Source organism: Sturnus vulgaris, chromosome 21 (genome assembly GCF_052056855.1).
Source record: "Sturnus vulgaris isolate bStuVul1 chromosome 21, bStuVul1.hap1, whole genome shotgun sequence".
In the NCBI taxonomy this organism is placed as follows: Eukaryota; Metazoa; Chordata; class Aves; order Passeriformes; family Sturnidae; genus Sturnus; species Sturnus vulgaris.
The window spans coordinates 9,760,312-9,778,469 of NC_142263.1; the positions used below are offsets into that span (position 1 = coordinate 9,760,312).

The window sequence follows — 18,158 nt, forward strand, 5'->3', positions numbered from 1 at the left end:
CAGTAAAGATGTGGCCAAGGGCTTTACCAGCATGTAAGGACCAATGAACTGGTGTTGAATGCAGGAGTTTTGGAAGCTCAGGTGGGAGTTTGTAGGTTATCTGCAGACAAAGCTCCTTTTCATAGCAGCCATGTGCTCAAATACGATGCTGGGGGTTTGCCACAGCTCTGCTGCCTGACATTTAGCAGCTTGTATCCCATCCCTGCCCCCTGACTTGCAGAAAGGATTGTCTGCGTGGTTGCTGCTGCAGCCTGGCATCATTTCAATTGCAAACGGGGGCTATTAGTATTCCACAAATACCCGGTTAGGCACTTGGGTTTTTTAGCAGAAGGGGAACTTAAAACAAAAAGAAACAAGAATGGACGTGAGGCTCGGGATAGATGTCTCCAGGAGAGCTCGAGGCTTTGCCCAGAGGCTCAGATTTTGTCACTGACCCGGGCTTACTTCAGAATCGCCCCCCCAGTAATCTTCCCACGCGTTCTTTCCCTTTGTACCAAAGGCAGGCTTTGAACTGGTGTTTTATTCTGTGCCTCTTTTCTCTGCTGGGCACAGGGAGGTTCCTCTGCCGCACAAAAAGCGGAACGGAATGGAGAGCTGTGTCCCGAAGGAGCTGGGGCAACGAGGAACGGGGAATGAGCAGGTCCGGGGCTGAAGGGGGGTACCGGGAGGGATCCCACTGCCCCCGGGGAGCCTGGGCCTTTGTTCCCCCCTTTTCCCTCCGTCCCGTCCTTTGGCCGAGTCCCTGGCACCGCAGCAGGCTCGGGATGGAGCTGCGAGCTCGGCCGAGGAGAGGAGCAGTCGCTCTTGCCATGGCTGGGTGCGGCTGAAGAGAAAAAGTGATTTGGGATGCACAGCCTGTGGTGGCTTTCATCTTGCCAGGGAATGACCCTACAGTGTCCTTTCTGGGTGCTTTGAAAATTTTCAGGATTAAAGGAGGCTCGCCTCTCTCCTCACTTGCCCTTCCAGTGAGAGAGGAAATTTTGGATCCGTGGACTCTTAGCATGACAGTGCTTTTTATGCAGAAAAGTGATTTGGTTTGGTTTTTCCCCTTTCCCTTCTATTTTTTCTGATAATTGATTTGATTTGAGCTGGCTCCAACTTTATACCAAAGTTTTTCTCTCTGTCCTGAAGGGCTGAAAACATAATCACTACTTTCTCATTTAAATTCTAAAATTACCTTTCAAATCTTACCTTTTCATTTCTTTTGTGAAAGTCTTCTCTGGCCTTTTAAGGGATGAGCAAACACAGTTTCAGTAGTGCAGGGTTGGTAAAAGGCCAGAAATCACTCCTTGCCCTTTTGACACAGAATTTACATAATCCCAGATCGTGGCATTGCAGGTAAATTTGACCTCTTTACACGGAGCTGTAGGGCTGGTTCTGCGTCCAGGGAGTGCCAGTGGCTCAGGCTGGGGGATGTGGTTTGCTTGTTCACTTTTCGTGGTTTGTTTTATTTCTGGAAGCTGTGCTTGGGCAAAAGAGAGCAGGGTACCCCTCTGTGTCTGTTCATCCCCAGAATGATCTGTGCCATGGGGCTGATTCCTGCCTGGAGAGCTGCAGTGCTCAGCTGGGAGGGTCTGAGGTGCAGGGCAGCAGCCCTGGGCAGCAACAGTGAGGGGAATGGAGAGCACTGATCCCTGCAGAGGCTGAGAGGGAGATGGAGAGAGATGAGGTTTATCCCTGCCTCCCTCCCTGCACGTTCACCTGGGAATGGCAGTACTTGTCTCAGACCCTTTGCTTTGGATCTGGCACACCTGCTGTATTTATGTTTTTGCTGTTGCAGCATTTAATCTGCTTTGGTTTGTTTTCTCCTCAGCCAGCTTGGGAGGTTCAGTGTTCTCCTGGTATTTTTGCTGTGTTCACTTGAAAGGGAAGGTGTAGGCAGCTCCATCTCCCAGCTCTCACTGACGCAGGATCTGTCACATAAATCCGAGCATCAAAATGTGTTTGCTGTGGAGGCAGGGCTGTTTTTTGATTATCCACCTTATTACCAAATCCGTTGCTCTCAGGCAAATGTGGGGAACCTTTTCCTTGCTAAAGGCTGTACAGACCGTTCAAATAACTTTGACAAACTACACATTAAACCGCACAGTTGTGGCTATGCCCCTTTCTGCTGCTGTTGGATAATTTTGCTGTGGGCTTTAGGAAATGAGTAGGTAGCTTTAGTCAGCCAAAGGGCTGCAGATTCACCACAAAGCCTTCACAGGCTAATGAGCTTTCTCTTAATGGTGTCATAAAGCTGATGCTGCTGGAGGTGTAATGTCACTTCTCAGCTTGAAGTCAGATACTTCCAGATGTGCCTGTTGTGCTTCCCAGCTGAGTTGGCCCCTGCCAGGCAACTGGATCTTGTGGGAAATGTTGGTAACTGAGGGTGTCCTTTGTAGGAGGATGACCAGAAAATAGCCCTGGACACCAGCCCAGCCTGTGTCCCATGGGGAAGAGACAGCTCCCAATTGCACACATGCACCAGGGCCTGGAAACTGGGAAAGGCAGGCATTCCTTTGTGAAAAGAAACTGTTTTGGCAGGTGTCCTGTGTGCTATGCAAAATCTCTTGAAATAATTAGATTTTAGGGGTTTTTTAAGAGAGTCTTGAGCAACATCGAAGGACCTAAAATACGACAAAGCTTTTCTGTTAATGACCAAGTTAATGAAGCCCTGAAGTGATTTGTCTGTGGAGGTAGCAGCATCTTCATCACTAGTGGCTGTTTACGTTGGGTAAACACCTTTTGGGAATGGTAGAGATTCCAGCTGACCCTGTCTGAGGTAGGAGGACAGATGAGGAAGAGTTAAGCTCTTTCTGCCCCCTTGCTTTGTGCTCCAGGAGTTCAAACTTTGCAAATTAACCATGCACTTTATTGTGGTACCTGCTGGCCCTGAGCCTCAGCAGTTGCCCCTTCCCAAACTGGAGTTTGAGCAGTGGCAGTCCACACTTGTGGTGACTGGTGCTGCATTGTGAGGGCATTCCAGGCCACATGATGAAGGTCGGTGGTGCTCTTCACTTTTGGAGAGCAGTGCTGGGAAAAGAGGTCAGGATCCAAGACTCTGAAGGGACTCCTCTCCTTCTTCGAGGTTTTGTGAGTTTGTGGTTTATGGGTTAGGACTGTGTGAACCTTATCTCCCTCAAAGTTTGAAGAAAACATCCCTAAGCAACCTGGTTTAGTGCAGGGTGTTCCTGCCCATGGCAGGGAGGTTGGAATGAGATGAGTTTTAAGGTCGCTTCCAAACCATTCCAGGATTCTGTGATCTCCCTCCCTCAAATTACTGACAAGTTATATAAAGGAGGGGGTGTGTAGGAAAAACCCTAATGAAAGCATGCAATAGTTTTTGCAGGCAATTAAGTAGGAGATAGCTTTTTTGCTCTGGAAAGAGTAAACAAGTAGAAAATTATGGTCATTTTACAGCAGGAAATCTTTTTTTTTTGGTCATTACTGTATATTGGAGACATCAGTGAATGAGACTGTTTAAACCCTGTTCAGCCACCAACCCACACAGGATCACTTTCTTCTTTCCTCTTTCTTTTCATTTAATTTCATTGCTGAGATTGACAGATTCAAGTATGAAAGGCTTTAAATAGGTGATCATTCTCATCTCAAGGCTTTGCCTGGCTTTTTAGTTTTCAAATCTCATTTTGGAACACATTGCATTAAATTACATGAAATTACCAAGCACTTTAATTACTTTTTTTTTAAAAGCCTAAGCCATTCTTATCTGCTGCTATTGCTTACAGGCTGCAGCACAGAAAAGTGATTTGCTGATGCAATACCACATCCCCTAATTTTATTGTGCTCCTGGAGCTGAGGAGGAGCTCCCCAGCCATGGCTCTGTGAACTTCGGGAAGCTCAGCACCCAAATTCCAGCTCGTGTAGGACTCTGACAGTGCCCCACATGTGAAGGGACTGAGGAGCCAGCTGTGTCTCTTGAGCTGATTTGCAAAGAGAAGAAGCCCATCATTGATTTGGAGATGGAGATGAATGGGTTGTTTCATCCTTTTAGGTGTTGCTCCTAATGCTGTCAACGTTGCCTTGCTGCTGTAAAGTTTTGGTACCTGGAAAGGAGAAGTAAAGAAAAGCAGAGCAAAATGGAGCAAGGGATGAATTTACAAAGCTTCCAATTAAAAAAATTTCAAAGAGGAAAGCATTGTTGTTTGTAATTGGAACGGACTGTGGGATCTTCCCATCCAAATTACCATTTCTAATTGACTTGTAGGAGAGTGCTCCTGGTTTTCCTGCAGTGGTGTTGCTAGGAAGTGTTGCTAGGCAACCCCTCAATGACTGAACCGACCTTTAAGATAAATATATGTATTTTCTCCCCATTTTGATGCTGGAAAGCAAACCTCTATTTTGTCTCTGTGCTGGCCTTTCTCTGGACAGAAGGAGTTCTTTGGGCATGGGGGTTGTTGAATAATAGTCTGCCTAAGATTTGGCAAAGCTTTTTTGTAGGCACAACCTTTTCGTCTGTAACATTGTCAGGAGCTCAATTTTTTCCTTGCCATGTGAGCAGCAAAAGTTGACAAATAATATCGTGAATGATTTATCTGATTAATGTAGTGATGTTTATTGACTAAATCATTGAAGAAACACTTCTCACTGTTCCCTCAGGTGAGCAGGAGCAGGCAGGGCAGAAGCAGGGCATGAAATAGCTGTTGGTGCAGTGGGACAAAGAAGATTTAAGCCCTCTCATGTTGCTCAGGCCTTCTGCTAAGAATCCTGGTGGCATAGTGCAAAGCAGCCACTGGGACCTGTTGGGAGTGATTTGCTTTCAACAGCTGTCTTTTAAGCAAATCTCTTGGTTTATTATTATGTTCAAATTAATAATGCTCATAATTTTTTGAATGCTTTTGCCTCACGAAAAATGTGCCAACTGTTTAGTTTTTTTCTTTCCAGGGAAACAACTGGAATAATCTGTAAGACTCTAAAAGTACCTCTAGTCAAAGACAACTTGCAGAAAGGTATAGAAATATTCTGTGTATTTCCTTGGCTAAGGCTGACATATCAAAATGTCAAGGCTTGCTGAGGGAGTGTTGAGTGCCAACCATGTAGGAGTTCTGAACTTTGGTCCTATCAGAGAACTGATATGGGGCTTTTGCTCCCCAGAATGCCCAGGCAGAAGTTCCTAACATCCCTTAGGAATGGATGGTCCCTCTCCAGCTCAAGGCAGAGAGGAGGAGGAGGGTCCTGGGCAGACTAAGCTATTATAGTGCTGTTCCTCTTCCAAAAAGCCTTAGCTGAAAGAAGAGAATAGAAGTCAAGGTGAGGGGAAGCATGAACCACCTGCAGGCTCTGAGAAAGAGGGAGAACAGAGCAGCCAGGGGCTGCAGGGAGGCAGGATTGGCTTGGCCAGTGCTCAGCAGCCACAATCTGTCATGTCCAGGGTCCTTCTGTCCCCTGCTTTCCTCCCCCAGCCAGGCCTGGGAATAAGAACATCTCTAAACTTCCCAGTGACTTCCCAACTGTCCCTGGGCCCAAGTGTAACCAGGCTTGGAGGATGCTGTACTTTACTTTTTGAACTATTTTTGCCAACCTCCTGCAGCCCTGTTGAACTTCAGATCTCTTCTTCCCCATCCACTGCCCCCCATCTGTGCTGTCTGCAGAGGAGACCCCTGGTTTCTTACAGTGGCACCCAGCTGATGCAGTGCTTGTTCTGGAATAAACCCAGTCCAAACTAAAGTAAGTCCTGGATTGTGCTTTTCCAGAATTCAGGCATTCAGCCACAGCCACTGTGTATGAAGGACAGACTGTTCCTGCCGGTGAGTTATCCATCCTCTGGACAATATCTCTTACTGCAGGGAATTTTCCTTCTGCTCTGTCTGCAGCCAGGCTGGAGTAGCTGTGTCAGAGGCAGCAGAGGAGATGGAAATGAGCCTGCCAGGGAGGAGCAGCAGAGCCTTACAGTGAAAAATGCTGCAAGAATTTCTGAAAGAAGGTGGCTTTGGCAGCTCTCTGTGCTGTTCAGTGTAGGATCTGCTCCTACTACATGGTAGAAAGGACTTGGGATGATTAGCATGAAATTGAATTCTGTGTTAATCAATCAGGCAGGAGTAGAGCACAGAAGGGACGAGCCTGTAATTTCATTCCTTCCCATCCCTTAAATATCAGAGCTGCAATCTCAGCTCAAAGGGGAGCAGCCACTCCTCGGTGGTCATGAGAGAGTCAAGGCTCTGAGTGACCTTTGCAAGGGAACAGGATTCCAATTCACTGGAGCAGCCCAGGGCTCCCCTGGTGATAAGTGGAGACTGGTTCATTAGCATTTGGTTTTGTCCTTGCTCTTAGCTCAGTGCCTAGGAACAACAGTTTAAAATTGTTTTAAATTAGGCTGGAATGTAAGCATTAGAGGGCTGAGACAGGGTATTGTATAGATATGAATGTATTGTGTTGCCAAATTTAAAAATCCAATAAGATATCTAATTACAAACTACAAAAAATGCAGTCTTGCATCAGAATGTACAAATGGGTGTCTCTTACTCCTTGTTCAGAGAAAGTATCAAGGGTGCACACAGCACATCACAGAGGCATTAAAGTGATTAAGTTGTTTGTGGAAAGCCCCGATTCTGCAAATGCTTAACTTTGGTATGTGTGTAATTGGGGGAAATCATAGAATGAAATCATCTAGGGTGGAAGGGACCTTTAAGATCATCAAGTCCAACCATTCCTGGTGGGGAAGAGGAAACTGGTAAACCTTATAAATATGATTGCCTGGCAAAAGATTTTGAGGGTATGAAAACTATAAGCAAGATTGAAATGAAAGCCATCTTTGAGATACCAAACCTTAGTTAGTGAACAACTAGAAAACAATAGGATGGCCTGCTGAAAATAATCTCCTCTCCATTGAACAATTCCCTCTGCTTGCAGACAGGTCCAAGGGTCAGAGAAGACCCTACTAGCTTGGCAGAGGGGGTCCAAAGGGTAGTTTTTAGGGTTTAAAGTGTAACACAGTATGGTAATGTAGCGATTCTTATAGGCTGTATGTAAATGCTATAGGATTTGTATCTTGTGATAGATTGGTGAGTGAGAATTAGAATATTCAACACAGAAGAAGATTGATTGTATTGTAACGGGAACCTCACTCTCTTACTGTTCTTACCCCTCTTATGCTCTTACTTCTTTCCTCTTATCCCCTGCTCTCTCTTTACTCTTTTTCCTCTTGCCCTCCTGCTCTCACAGCCTGCTCTGAGCTGGGGCTGGCAGCTCCAAGCAGAGCCTTCAACCCACGCCCTTTGCAATAAAGCACAAGTTCCAACCCCTGGCTTTAGAGATCTCTGTCAGTCCCGACCATCTTGATCCCCTGCTCCTACACATTCCCTTAACACTGCCAAGGCCACCCCTGCCCCATGTCCCCAAGTGCCACATGCACAGGGCTGTTAAACCCCTCCAGGGATGGGGACTCCACCCCTGCCCTGGGCAGCCTCTGCTCATGCCTTACCAACATTTAGATGAAGATGTGTTTCCCAATATCCAAATCTAAACTCCCCTGGCCCAGCCTGAGGCCGTTCCCTCTCCTCCTGTCCCTGTTCCCTGGAGCACAGCCCGACCCCCCCGGCTGTCCCCTCCTGTCAGGGAGTTGTGCAGAGCCACAAGGGCCCCCCTGAGCCTCCTTTTCTCCAGGCTGAGCCCCTTCCCAGCTCCCTCAGCCTCTCCTGGGGCTCCAGACCCTTCCCAGCTCTGTTCCCTTCCCTGCAGCCCCTCAGGGTCTGTCCTGTCCTGAGGGGCCCAGGACTGACCTCAGTGTCCACACGAATGCCCAGCACAGGGGACAATCCCTGCCCTGCTCCTGCTGGACACACTTGGGGCTCATCCAACCAAACTTACTCTTCTGAAATTTAATTTCTGGAGGAGAGAAGCTTTCATTGTTTTTTTAAGTGTTTCATGCCAGTCGGTTGCTAAACATTTCAGCAAGCATTTCCAATTATTTTCAAATTACAGAAATGTAGTTGATGTTTTGGTTTGGAGACGACTGTAAACTTGGACATTACCAGCAAATAAAACATGAATTTATACTTGGCTTTACAGTGTTAAATAAAGTAACTACAGTGTACCTCAATCCTTCCTGCAGGCCACTGTCCCTTAAAATAGGAGGTATTATTGTGGTGGTATTCAGAAATCACTGAACATTTACTGTGTGTTGTTCAGAAATTACTTTTACTTGAAATAGAACAAAACTGGCAAAAGCTGGAGAAAGTATTCAAAATTCCACGGCTTGCCACAGACTACCACAGCTTTCAGAATATATTGATCGTGCCACATTAAACACGATATGTGATGCCAGGGCCTAGACTGAGAACGTGTAGCATGAATAATTTACCACCTGGATGAGGGAGCCTGTCTCTGGGAGCACGGAGAGAAACAGCCCTGTGAGCTGAGGCTGTGCTCTAAAAGCCCAGAGCTTTCTTGGAAGGGGGAGTTGAAAGTGATGTTGAAAGGCCTCGGGAGGGTGAGAGGTTGTACAGAGCAAGCAAGAAATGTGTCTCACTCATCTCGTGCCTTCCCTTCCCTGCCTGAGAATGTGGGGAGTTCTAGAGATGCAAGTCTGACCTGGGCAGAGCTCCAGGTGCCTGGGGAAGGCAGAGTGCTCTGCAGGGCAGGGCTCAGCCACGAGAGAGGGACTTGCAGAGCCCAGGAAACGCTGGTGTGCAAAGGCTGCCTGTTGTTCAGCTCTGCCAGGCCCCGGGTGCAGGCTGTTGGAGACCCTTCTGTCATGGCCTGTCCTTTGGTGTCAGGGAGGGATCTGGCTGGGATAGACAACGACTCTGCCCCAGGGATTGTTCACACAGTGACTCACCAGGACTGCAGGTGCTTCCAGTTCTCTGGAAACATAAACACCTCACAGGCCTTCACCAACAGATATAGTTTTCCATAGAGCTGCTCCCATCCTTTGTTTTCTGAGAGGTTTTTGACTTGCCCATTTAATTGGCATTGTTATTTACAAGCTAACAATTCCTCTGTCCCTTTCCCTCACCTAAAACACCCAATACTCTGCCTCCCTGCATCATTCCTTCCTGTTTCTTAAGGGGAGGAGAGAGAGACTGGAATCAAAACAAGTGAAAATGCACAACAACTAACATATATTTTGAATAAAACAGCAAGTTGTCACTTAGTGTGACAAGTGGAGGAGGAAACTGGAAGTTGATAAACAGGAATTGTTAACGTTTTTCTACAAGGAAACTATGAGAAGATAAATGATGGGGAAATGTCATTCCTTCTTTCTCATCTACCCTGGCTCCTTAGCATCACTTTGCATGGAAAACTTGTGGTTCAGAAGGTGTCTCATGTTCCTGATCAGATCCCCAAACCAAGGGATCTGCAGACCTGGGCTCATCCCCTGTTCTGCTGCTGTTTCTGAGGATATGGTTTCACTGTCTTTAGTTTCCCACCCTCTGTAAAAAGGCACCTCACACATCTGTTCATTTGCAGACCTACAGGAAATTCATGGAAATAAATTTCTGTTTGTATACATTGTATTTGAATTCCTGAGTGGGAACCTGACAACATTTTTGAGGCTTTTCAAACCATAATTTTACAAAAATGTTGCTGACTTCTGAAACCCAGACACAATGTGGGAAATTAAAGGACTATGAAACCCTGGGATATGTTGAAATGCTAAAAAATAGTGATTGTACTGAATGGTTCAGCTTTTGGATTTCCTGAATTAGCCATGCCAGACTTTACATTGACTTGGGCTTGGTTCTGAGGTACAAATTATTTGTCATAACATCAAAGCCCAGATTATTCCATTTCCTGTTATCAGTGTAAAACTTGTGTTCACTCTTCTCCTAACTTTGCTTGAAGGAAACCTGAAATGAGTTGAAATTCTGGTCTAGAGTCATGGTCATGCCTGGATACAAAGAGCCTCTGCTTGTATCTGTTCAGAAAAAAAGGAGTCCTGACTGTGGTGATACAGCAAAAGGTGGTGTTTAGGGCATTATTCTGACAAAACAGTTAAATATTATCTTGTCAGGGATGTCAGATTTTGTAATTTTCTCTCTTCTTACTAGTTTGCAAACAAACCAGTGGGAGATTCCAAGTCAGAATAACAATTTAATAGAAAAATTAAAATAAGGGCAGAAAAACACTGTCTTAAAGTGACAGAGTCAGGATACAACCTGTCTGACTGTTGGTCAGGGTGGTGGTAGCAGTGCCATTACATGGTGGCTGCAGTCCTGTTGGAATGATAGATGTGCTTCTGTTGAAGCAGTGAACCTGTAGAAGGGTCTGGTCTCCCTCTGAAGGTCCAGTGGTGGTTATGGAGCTTTTGTCCTCTAGGAATTCAGTAGTTAAGGCTGTCCTTGCTGTTCCAAACCTCAGATTATATCCAGGAAGGAATGCTTGGTTCTTCCCCTTGGGCAGAGCATCTCACAATGGGATGATGTAATTTTAGGAGTCATGCAGTGAAACTTGGTGGCCCATTAGTGGAGACAGCCCCCAGAGTTACCAGGGAGGATTTGATGGAGGAGAAAAGGAACACTGCTCCACCTGCTGTAAGAGCTTATACCTGGTGATAGAATACATACTTTTGGTTATATCTTACATTTTAACCTAAGGCATCTTCACGTCAGGAATCCTTGCTTTTGGGATTTCTTTGCTTCCATTTTGCTCTTCCAACCCAATTGAGAGGACAAGAGCAAAAGTTGGGCCGGGGGAGGGTCAGGTTGGACACCAGGAAGAATTTCCCCATGGAGAGGGTGGTCAGGCCTTGGCAGGGGTTGCCCAGGGAGGTTTGGGGTCCCCATCCCTGGAGGTGCCCAAGGAAGGGCTGGACATGGCACTCAGTGCTCTGACTGGGGACAAGGTGGGGATCGGGCACAGGGTGGACTCAATGACTCTGAAGATCTTTTCCAACCTTAATGATTCCATTTTCCAGGAATGATTATATTTCCATGTTTCCACTTTGGTGCTCAGTACAGGATCTCTCCCAGAGCCTTTCAAAGGCACCAGGGAGATGAAGCTGTTGTGGGGCAGACCTGTGTGGAGTCACCCACAGACTCTGCTGTGTTAGTGCTGGTGGCTCTGCTGCCTGGGAACAACACATGGGGCTGCCCCAAGGGGCTTTGTGGCTCATTTTTGCTCAGGTTTTGAACACCCAAACCCATAACCCCCAGTGGAACTGCTGAGGGCTTGCATGACAGCACAACCTTTGCCTTTTCATTTTAGTCTCAGACCTGATGCAATCTCCACTCCAGCAAGGAGGTGTGTTCTGAAATTAAAACAAGCTGGTGATAAGTTTAATAGGGTGATAGGTTTAATAGGATTCATGAGTTTAATCTCTCCTGACAAACTGAATTCACCATGATAGTGAGAGGCGTTACCACACAATTAAATTGTTTTAGGTTCCAGACAAGGTCTTTAATGGATGCCTGATGCTGTGTTTTAATACTAGATGAAAGAATTATTTCCTGTCAAAAACTTTCTAAATGTAGGAAACAAGAAAATATCTTCAAGCCTAAAAATGTTGTTTATATGTTCATTAAAAATTACTGGAAAAATGCTAGAGAGCATATTGCTAACTCCACTTTTCTTTTTAAATGAGAAGTCTTGTTCATTGGAAGACCAAGTCTTCATTCTTCTGTTAAAAATCAAAGAGGGTTTTTCACACTGGATTAAAGAGGCTGAAGCATATAAAATAAATTGGTTAAAACTAAGGAGCTGACTGTGAGCCTCCAGCTCCAACATCTCTTGAAGAATGAACAGAATAAAAAAGCATAATCGCCCTGAACAAAGAGGGAGATAGGATTCTTGAATTGCTCAGTGGGACTTTGTGGTACCACAGTCACCACAGTAAGACTGGAACAGTCCCCAGCAGTAAATTGAGTCGTGGGGCTAACATCTGCATTCCCTTATCTGCCCTCAGAGTGCAGGCAGGTCCCGTGTGCTGGGCACGGCCAGGGCTGTGTTTGCTTCTGATAGCCTTGGTCACAGCCTGCAGGGACAGGGGCAGGACAAACACCTGCAGGCTGGGGAGCTCAGACACCACACAGGGCTGGGGCTGCTGGCATGTGGGTCTGCACCAGCCTCTGGTTCTCACCTGAGCAGCTCCTCCAAAAGGGATCCTCTCAGTAATGTCAGAGCTTCCCATGAGCTTCCTGTTAGAGCTGCTCATAGGCACAGATCCTTGTGCTCAGGAACACAGAGAAGAGCACAAATGTGGGCTAAAAAGCACCACATTCTGTGATGAGAGAGCTGCAGTTATGTCAGGCTCTAAGGGGGAGAGCAAGGGCAATGATCCCCGGTGTCTTCAGTAACCTCCTGAAATGTCAGTGCTGTACAGAGCCACAGCAGAGCCAATTTACAGCCTGCAGCTTCTCCCGAGGGGCAGCTCCCATCCCTGCTTCTGTGACAGGGACAGGACCCAGGGAAGGGCTGGAGCTGGGCCAGGGCAGGCTCAGGCTGGAGATCAGGAAAGGTTCTTTCCCCAGAGGGTGCTGGCACTGCCCAGGCTCCCCAGGGAATGGGCACGGCCCCGAGGCTGCCAGAGCTGCAGGAGCTGCCAGGGATGCCCAGTGTGGGATTGTTGGGGTGTCTGTGCAGGGCTGGGAGCTGGGCTGGGTGATCCCTGGGGGTCCCTTCCCACTCAGGATATTCCGTGATTCTAATGCTGTTTATGTGCTCTTGAAGAGTAAGAACTTTACATGATTTTCTTTTCCTTCCTCTTTAATCCCCAGGGAGACACATCAATGCCCTGTATCCACAGGGTATCTAATAGTTTACTGTAACACAGCAGATTCATCTTCTGATGTCTGTATGGAGAAATATTTTAGGAGACTAAGAAAGTTACACATTTTTTTCTTCTCCACAAGGGTTTCTTAGGCCTCTGGAGAGGATGCTTCCTTGGTTAAAAAAGAGACATTCTTTGGATGTATCTGGATAATGTTCTCTCCATAGACTCTGTGACTCGCTTGTGAGCAAGCAGGAAAATTAATCTCCTTCTTAAGAGAGTATATAGACAAGGGGAAACTTGAGAGATTATTACATCCTGTTTGAGGACATAGCAAGTGAATAGAGCATAATGTTATTCATAATGATACATTTCTATCTGACATTAGCATATTAGACCTGTATAGAGACTTAAAAACCTATTACTTCATTAGTGAAGGGCATGTGTATGTTTGCTGTAATGCTTCAAACTGTCACTTTGGGCTGTGCTCAAAAGGACAGATTAGGCAGTTCTGGGTTTGACTGAAGGCAGCTGAATGCATTGCTCATAAAATCTGGTGTATTAATTTGTCTCTCTGAGAATCATCCAGGGATGCAGCTCCTGCTTTGAGGCCTCAGGCACACATCTGAGCTGTGCATGGAAAAAGTAGGATGTGTCTCTGTTTGCTCAGAGAGGCTCCTTGGCTCCATGAATCAACAGAGGCTTTCTCTTAAGTAAGCTGAGGATGTGAACCTTTGGATAAATGGCCAGATTTATGCCTCTGTCTGTGAAAAAATAACAGGGACAGCCATAACCTTTGTCTTGGGCTCCATTGTTTGTCATTCTGGTGGCACTGTCAAACAACATTGACAAAACCCACCAAATTAAGAATTGCTCAAAATGTGTTTGGTAAATGTTGAGGCTGTCTTGGGTATTCTGTCTTCTTTCCCAATACTGAAGTGAAATAATAATTAGTATCTCCAATTCTGCCTTCCTCTCATAATTAAGGGTTTGCATAGCTGGGAATCCACAATTGTTGGGAAAGCAGCCTTTGGAATCCCTCAGGATTTCTTTTCCATTTTTAAATCATAAACAATGTTGGTGTTGACCTACATAGCCTCTGATTTTTTTTTTTTTTTACCTAAATTGCTGCAAAGGCTACTAATTACAGTGTACTCAAAAGTAAATTACCAAACCATCAGTAAAAATTACATTAAAAGCAACATTATTTCCCATAACATTAATAAGCTCTTTTCAGGTGTGATTTATTTTTGCAACAATTACTGTACAGTCTCCTGGAAGATGTATTTCTGTGTAGTTAATATAATATACATGTATGCAATTTTCCATTTTAGTGCCTATGGATTGCTTCATTTTTCATCTGTATTAGGCTATTCTTATAATTTCCTCTGGGCTTTCAGGAATGGCAGACATCAAGGGAAGATTGGAGTGCTAAGTCCTGTGGGAAATGCAAAAAAGCAAATAGATCAGAGTCGAATGGAAAGGACTGAGTTCAAGTGCACTTGCATCATGAGAATTTAAACTGCCTTCCAACCTTTTAGAGATCTGAAAGTATTTTATTGAAGGAACTTTGCTTTTATGTATTTTACTGGGAAATGAATTCTAATTGTGAGCCAAGTCCTTGTGCATGTAAGAGAAGTGTGTCCATTCTGCTCTGTTTGACAGCCTCCAAGCTGACAAGGTGAAGATGAATGTGTTTTGCTCTCAGCTGTATCATTTGAAAATCATTTGAAAACTCAGGTACAAGTTACAATAGCTCAGGAAGTTTTATAATACAAGCCTAGTGCTCAAACTTCAGATTTGCTGCTTCAAATGTCCGGGGTTGCAAGGCACACTGGTATCAAAATATAAGAGAAGGTAAATTTGCTTTTATCCAGCACATGTGAACTGAGAAGCAACTGGTTTAGTTCAAAGGAAGAGTGTGTACAATGAGAGTGAGTCCAGAGGAGGCCACGAAGGGGATCAGAGGGCTGGAGCCCCTCTGCTGTGGAGACAGCCTGAGGGAATTGGGATCCTGGAGAGGAGGAGGCTCTGGGGTCACCCCTTTATGGCAGCTCAGCCCCTCCTAAGGGGCTCTAAGAGAGCTGGAGAGAGGCTTCAAAAAGGGCATGGAGGGAAAGGACAAGGAGAGTGGCATCAAACTGAAGGAGAAGAGGGTTAGGTGGGATATTGGGCAGGAATTGTTCCTGTGAGGGTGGGCAGGCCCTGGCACAGGGTGCCCAGAGCAGCTGTGGCTGCCCCTGGATCCCTGGCAGTGCCCAAGGCCAGGCTGGACATTGGGGCTTGGAGCAGCCTGGGACAGTGGAAGGTGTCCCTACTATGGCAGGGGTGGGATTGGGTGATCTCTGAGGTCCCTTCCCACCCACAGCATTCCATGGGCTGCAGCCATGGGCCTTGTGGTGAATTGTTCCCCTTTGCTGTCCCCTCAGCTGTGCCTGTGGGGTTGTGCTCGCAGGGACAGGCTCTGTCTTCAGTCAATGTTAATTACAGACATGAATTTATCTTCACAACTCTCAGTGAGATAATTAAATATCATCTTATTAAATAGCCTGAGTGCTGCAGTACCTGTTTATAATACAGTCTGGGATAATAGAGTTAATTTATGTTCCAATGGCAGGGGTAACTATAACTTTTTGCTTGTTTAATGGTTACTTGTGCTTTTACAACCACTCGACCAAGAGAATCAGGCACAGGATTTTGCTGTGCAGAGTGCAGGAACAAACCTGGAGCAAAGGAGCTGACACACAATCTTCTAAGACCATATTATTGTCCTGAAATCAAAGGTGTTGAGCAGGGATGTGGATAGAGAACTCTCAACCAAATTCATTCAGAGCTCAAGTTAAATTTCCATCCTAAACCAAGTCACTTAATCCAGTCTGTACCTAGTGGGGGGAGATTTATTACACTGCATGGTTCACCCAAACCATTTTAGAGAGTGCCCAGACTGGGGTGAGTGAGAGTCAGAGAGAAATCCAGTCTGTCCATGTCCAGCTGGGCATCTCTGTGAACTTCTGGAGTTTTGTTACCCACTCAAAATCGACCATTTTCTGTAAACTGGTGCACTTGTTAGGAACATTAGATTTTCAGAGATGCCTATGAAGGAGTTACCAGATACCTACTTAGCCTTCTTGGTGGGATTTGCATACCTGGCTTCTTTAGCCTACAATGCTGGGAGCTGAAACTCTTCCACAGTGAAGAGCTGTGCAAATTACCTGGACAAAGTTTTGTGCTTTTGTCATTTGGTGGATTGCTTTTCTTAGTGCACAGAGCAAAACACTGTAAAAAGGCATTTCCTTGTGAACAGTTATATATTATAAATCAAGGAGGTTATATTTATGCCCTTCCAGAAAGGTCAGGTTAAAAACTCCTGTACAGGATTAAACAGGGGGTCAAAATTGGATATTGAACAAACACAAAATTTAGAAGTTCAGCTCTTTTCTTTGAATGAATAGAAAACTCTTGATTGAATTGTGTTCTCTGCTCATCATTTGGCACTCAGTGCCTTGTACCTTTGCTAAAACTCTTCTACTTGCACTTCAGAATCATGTGGGTCTTCCAGGGCCATCAGCTCCCATTGTCTTGAGGGGGGAAAAAAGACTTCTAGCACTGACACTTTCCAACTGAAAAAGAAAAAAATCCAATCTTTTTTATTGTGGGCTTCTCTTGTGTGAAAGATCTTTTTTCTCCCTTGATCATCCCTGGGCCCTGCAGATTCTCTAGCAGGCTACTACCTCAGCCATTTGTCATAAAGGGTTTATTATTAAATGTTACAGCTTTTGCAAGCTGCTCCTCCAAAATGTTTTGACCTGGTTTGTAGTGGCTGCACAGTCAGCCTGCTGGACTAGTACAGGTGCTCTTTATTTGAGGCACAGCTTCACCTCTTGAAGCCTCAGTGTGGTGTCTTTACATAACCTTTCTGCCATCTGCAAGGAGCTTGCTCTTTCCACTTCTGAGGGATTTTTCTGAGCTTCGAGTTGTTCTTGATTGCAGCATGAGTCTCTCCCCTTTCTGTTAATCCAGGGTGGACCTTAAACACCAAAGGGTCTGCAGGAAGAACTGAGGCCTCAGTGCAGGCCAAGGCCATGTCAAGAGTTGCTTTTCCTGTGGTTTTCTAATTAGCTACTTAGTGGAATAGTCATTAGTGATATGGAAAAATCAGTCATGGCATTATGCCATTAAATGTGACATTTACTTGATGCACATGGGGACACTGGATTCACTCCTTACAGCTGCAGTTTTTGGTCCTGTGTTTCTGTGGTCTCTCTGAGGCAACATAAATCTGATTTGTATTTCTCTTTTTGAGGCCTCGAAGATGCTACTGCATCTTCATATGTGCAAGAGTGACTTTGTGCTGAGAACTGCAGCTGGGACCAGGGGCTGCCCAGCTCTTGGGACAGTATCTGTGCACAAATGATTTCTGTGTCACTACACTTGAAACTTGTTCTTGTCCGTGCACGTTAAAAGCAACTTCATACACAATATCCAATGTCCTCAAGGAGAGAGATCTTTCCAGCTAAGACTGGGGGGGATGAAGCACTGTAGAGCACATTTTGTACAGACCAGCTTTGAAATCCTGATCCAAACTCAGAATTCCTCACTCCTGGGTCTCACTGTGCCACGCATGTGATGGAGATGGCAGCTGACCTTTTTGGCTTTCCTGACTCCCCAGGTGTTCCCCACTCCTGCTGCACAAGGTGCTGGTGCTCACTGCTCAAACCTGGCTCCTGTTCCCGGGTGTGTGACCCTGTCCCTGCCTTGGGTGGGCATGAGGAACTTCCTGATTTCATTTCCTTTCTGATTTTCAAGCAAGTCTCTCAGAGAATCGCACACATGTCCTGCTTGCTGTTTTTCTTGGGTGTGATACAAGTAAGGAAGGCTTTTCTGCTGAGGAGGAGATAAGCTCAGAAGACCTGAGAATGAGAAAATCTAATTACCATTCTGCTATTGCTCAGCATGACCTGTTTAACTTTCAGTCACTTCCTCAAAGGTGACTACAGGTAAGAACCATGAGTTTGGTTACTTTACTGAAGCAACTGGGGCTATCAAAGCCTGTCTGGTATCTTTATAGGCTACTGTTCTGTTTTATAGAGGGAAAATATAAATTTTCTATATGTAGGAAAAAATTGCTTAAGTAAATTTGCTGAGATAAGGCTGGAGTATTTTAGTGATGACTTTGGAAGGAGAACTAAAGAGGAGGGTAAGACACAGAAATTTGAGCCTTGTCTGAGCTGATGCTGCTCTCAGGAGTGCCAAGACTTTCTTTTAGCATATGGGAAGTTTTATAAGGACACAGACTGAGGCAAAAAACAGTGCAATTCAAAGATCATCCATCTCTTCTAGTGCTAATAATTTCTTAGCTTTTATCTCTCTGTGAATCTAAAAGCACTTACACAAGAATTGGTATAAATTCTCCCCATTAGCCTGTCGTCACCTAATAGCTGAACCAGAAATGGAACTGGAGTGCTGGCCTGTCAGTCTGGTGAAACCCTGGGGTCGGGGTCTGTGCCAGGCTCTG

General features: G+C 45.5%; 1 long non-coding RNA gene across 1 annotated transcript in view; it reads left to right on the forward strand.

Annotated features, from left to right (window-relative positions):
- Positions 1-504: 504 nt before the first annotated feature.
- LOC148221522 (uncharacterized) overlaps positions 505-18,158 on the forward strand; it is a 40,286-nt gene continuing 22,632 nt past the window's right edge. Inside the window, exon 1 of the long non-coding RNA XR_015807893.1 lies at positions 505-640. This is a non-coding gene — a long non-coding RNA (uncharacterized LOC148221522). The remainder of the gene's footprint in view (positions 641-18,158) is intronic.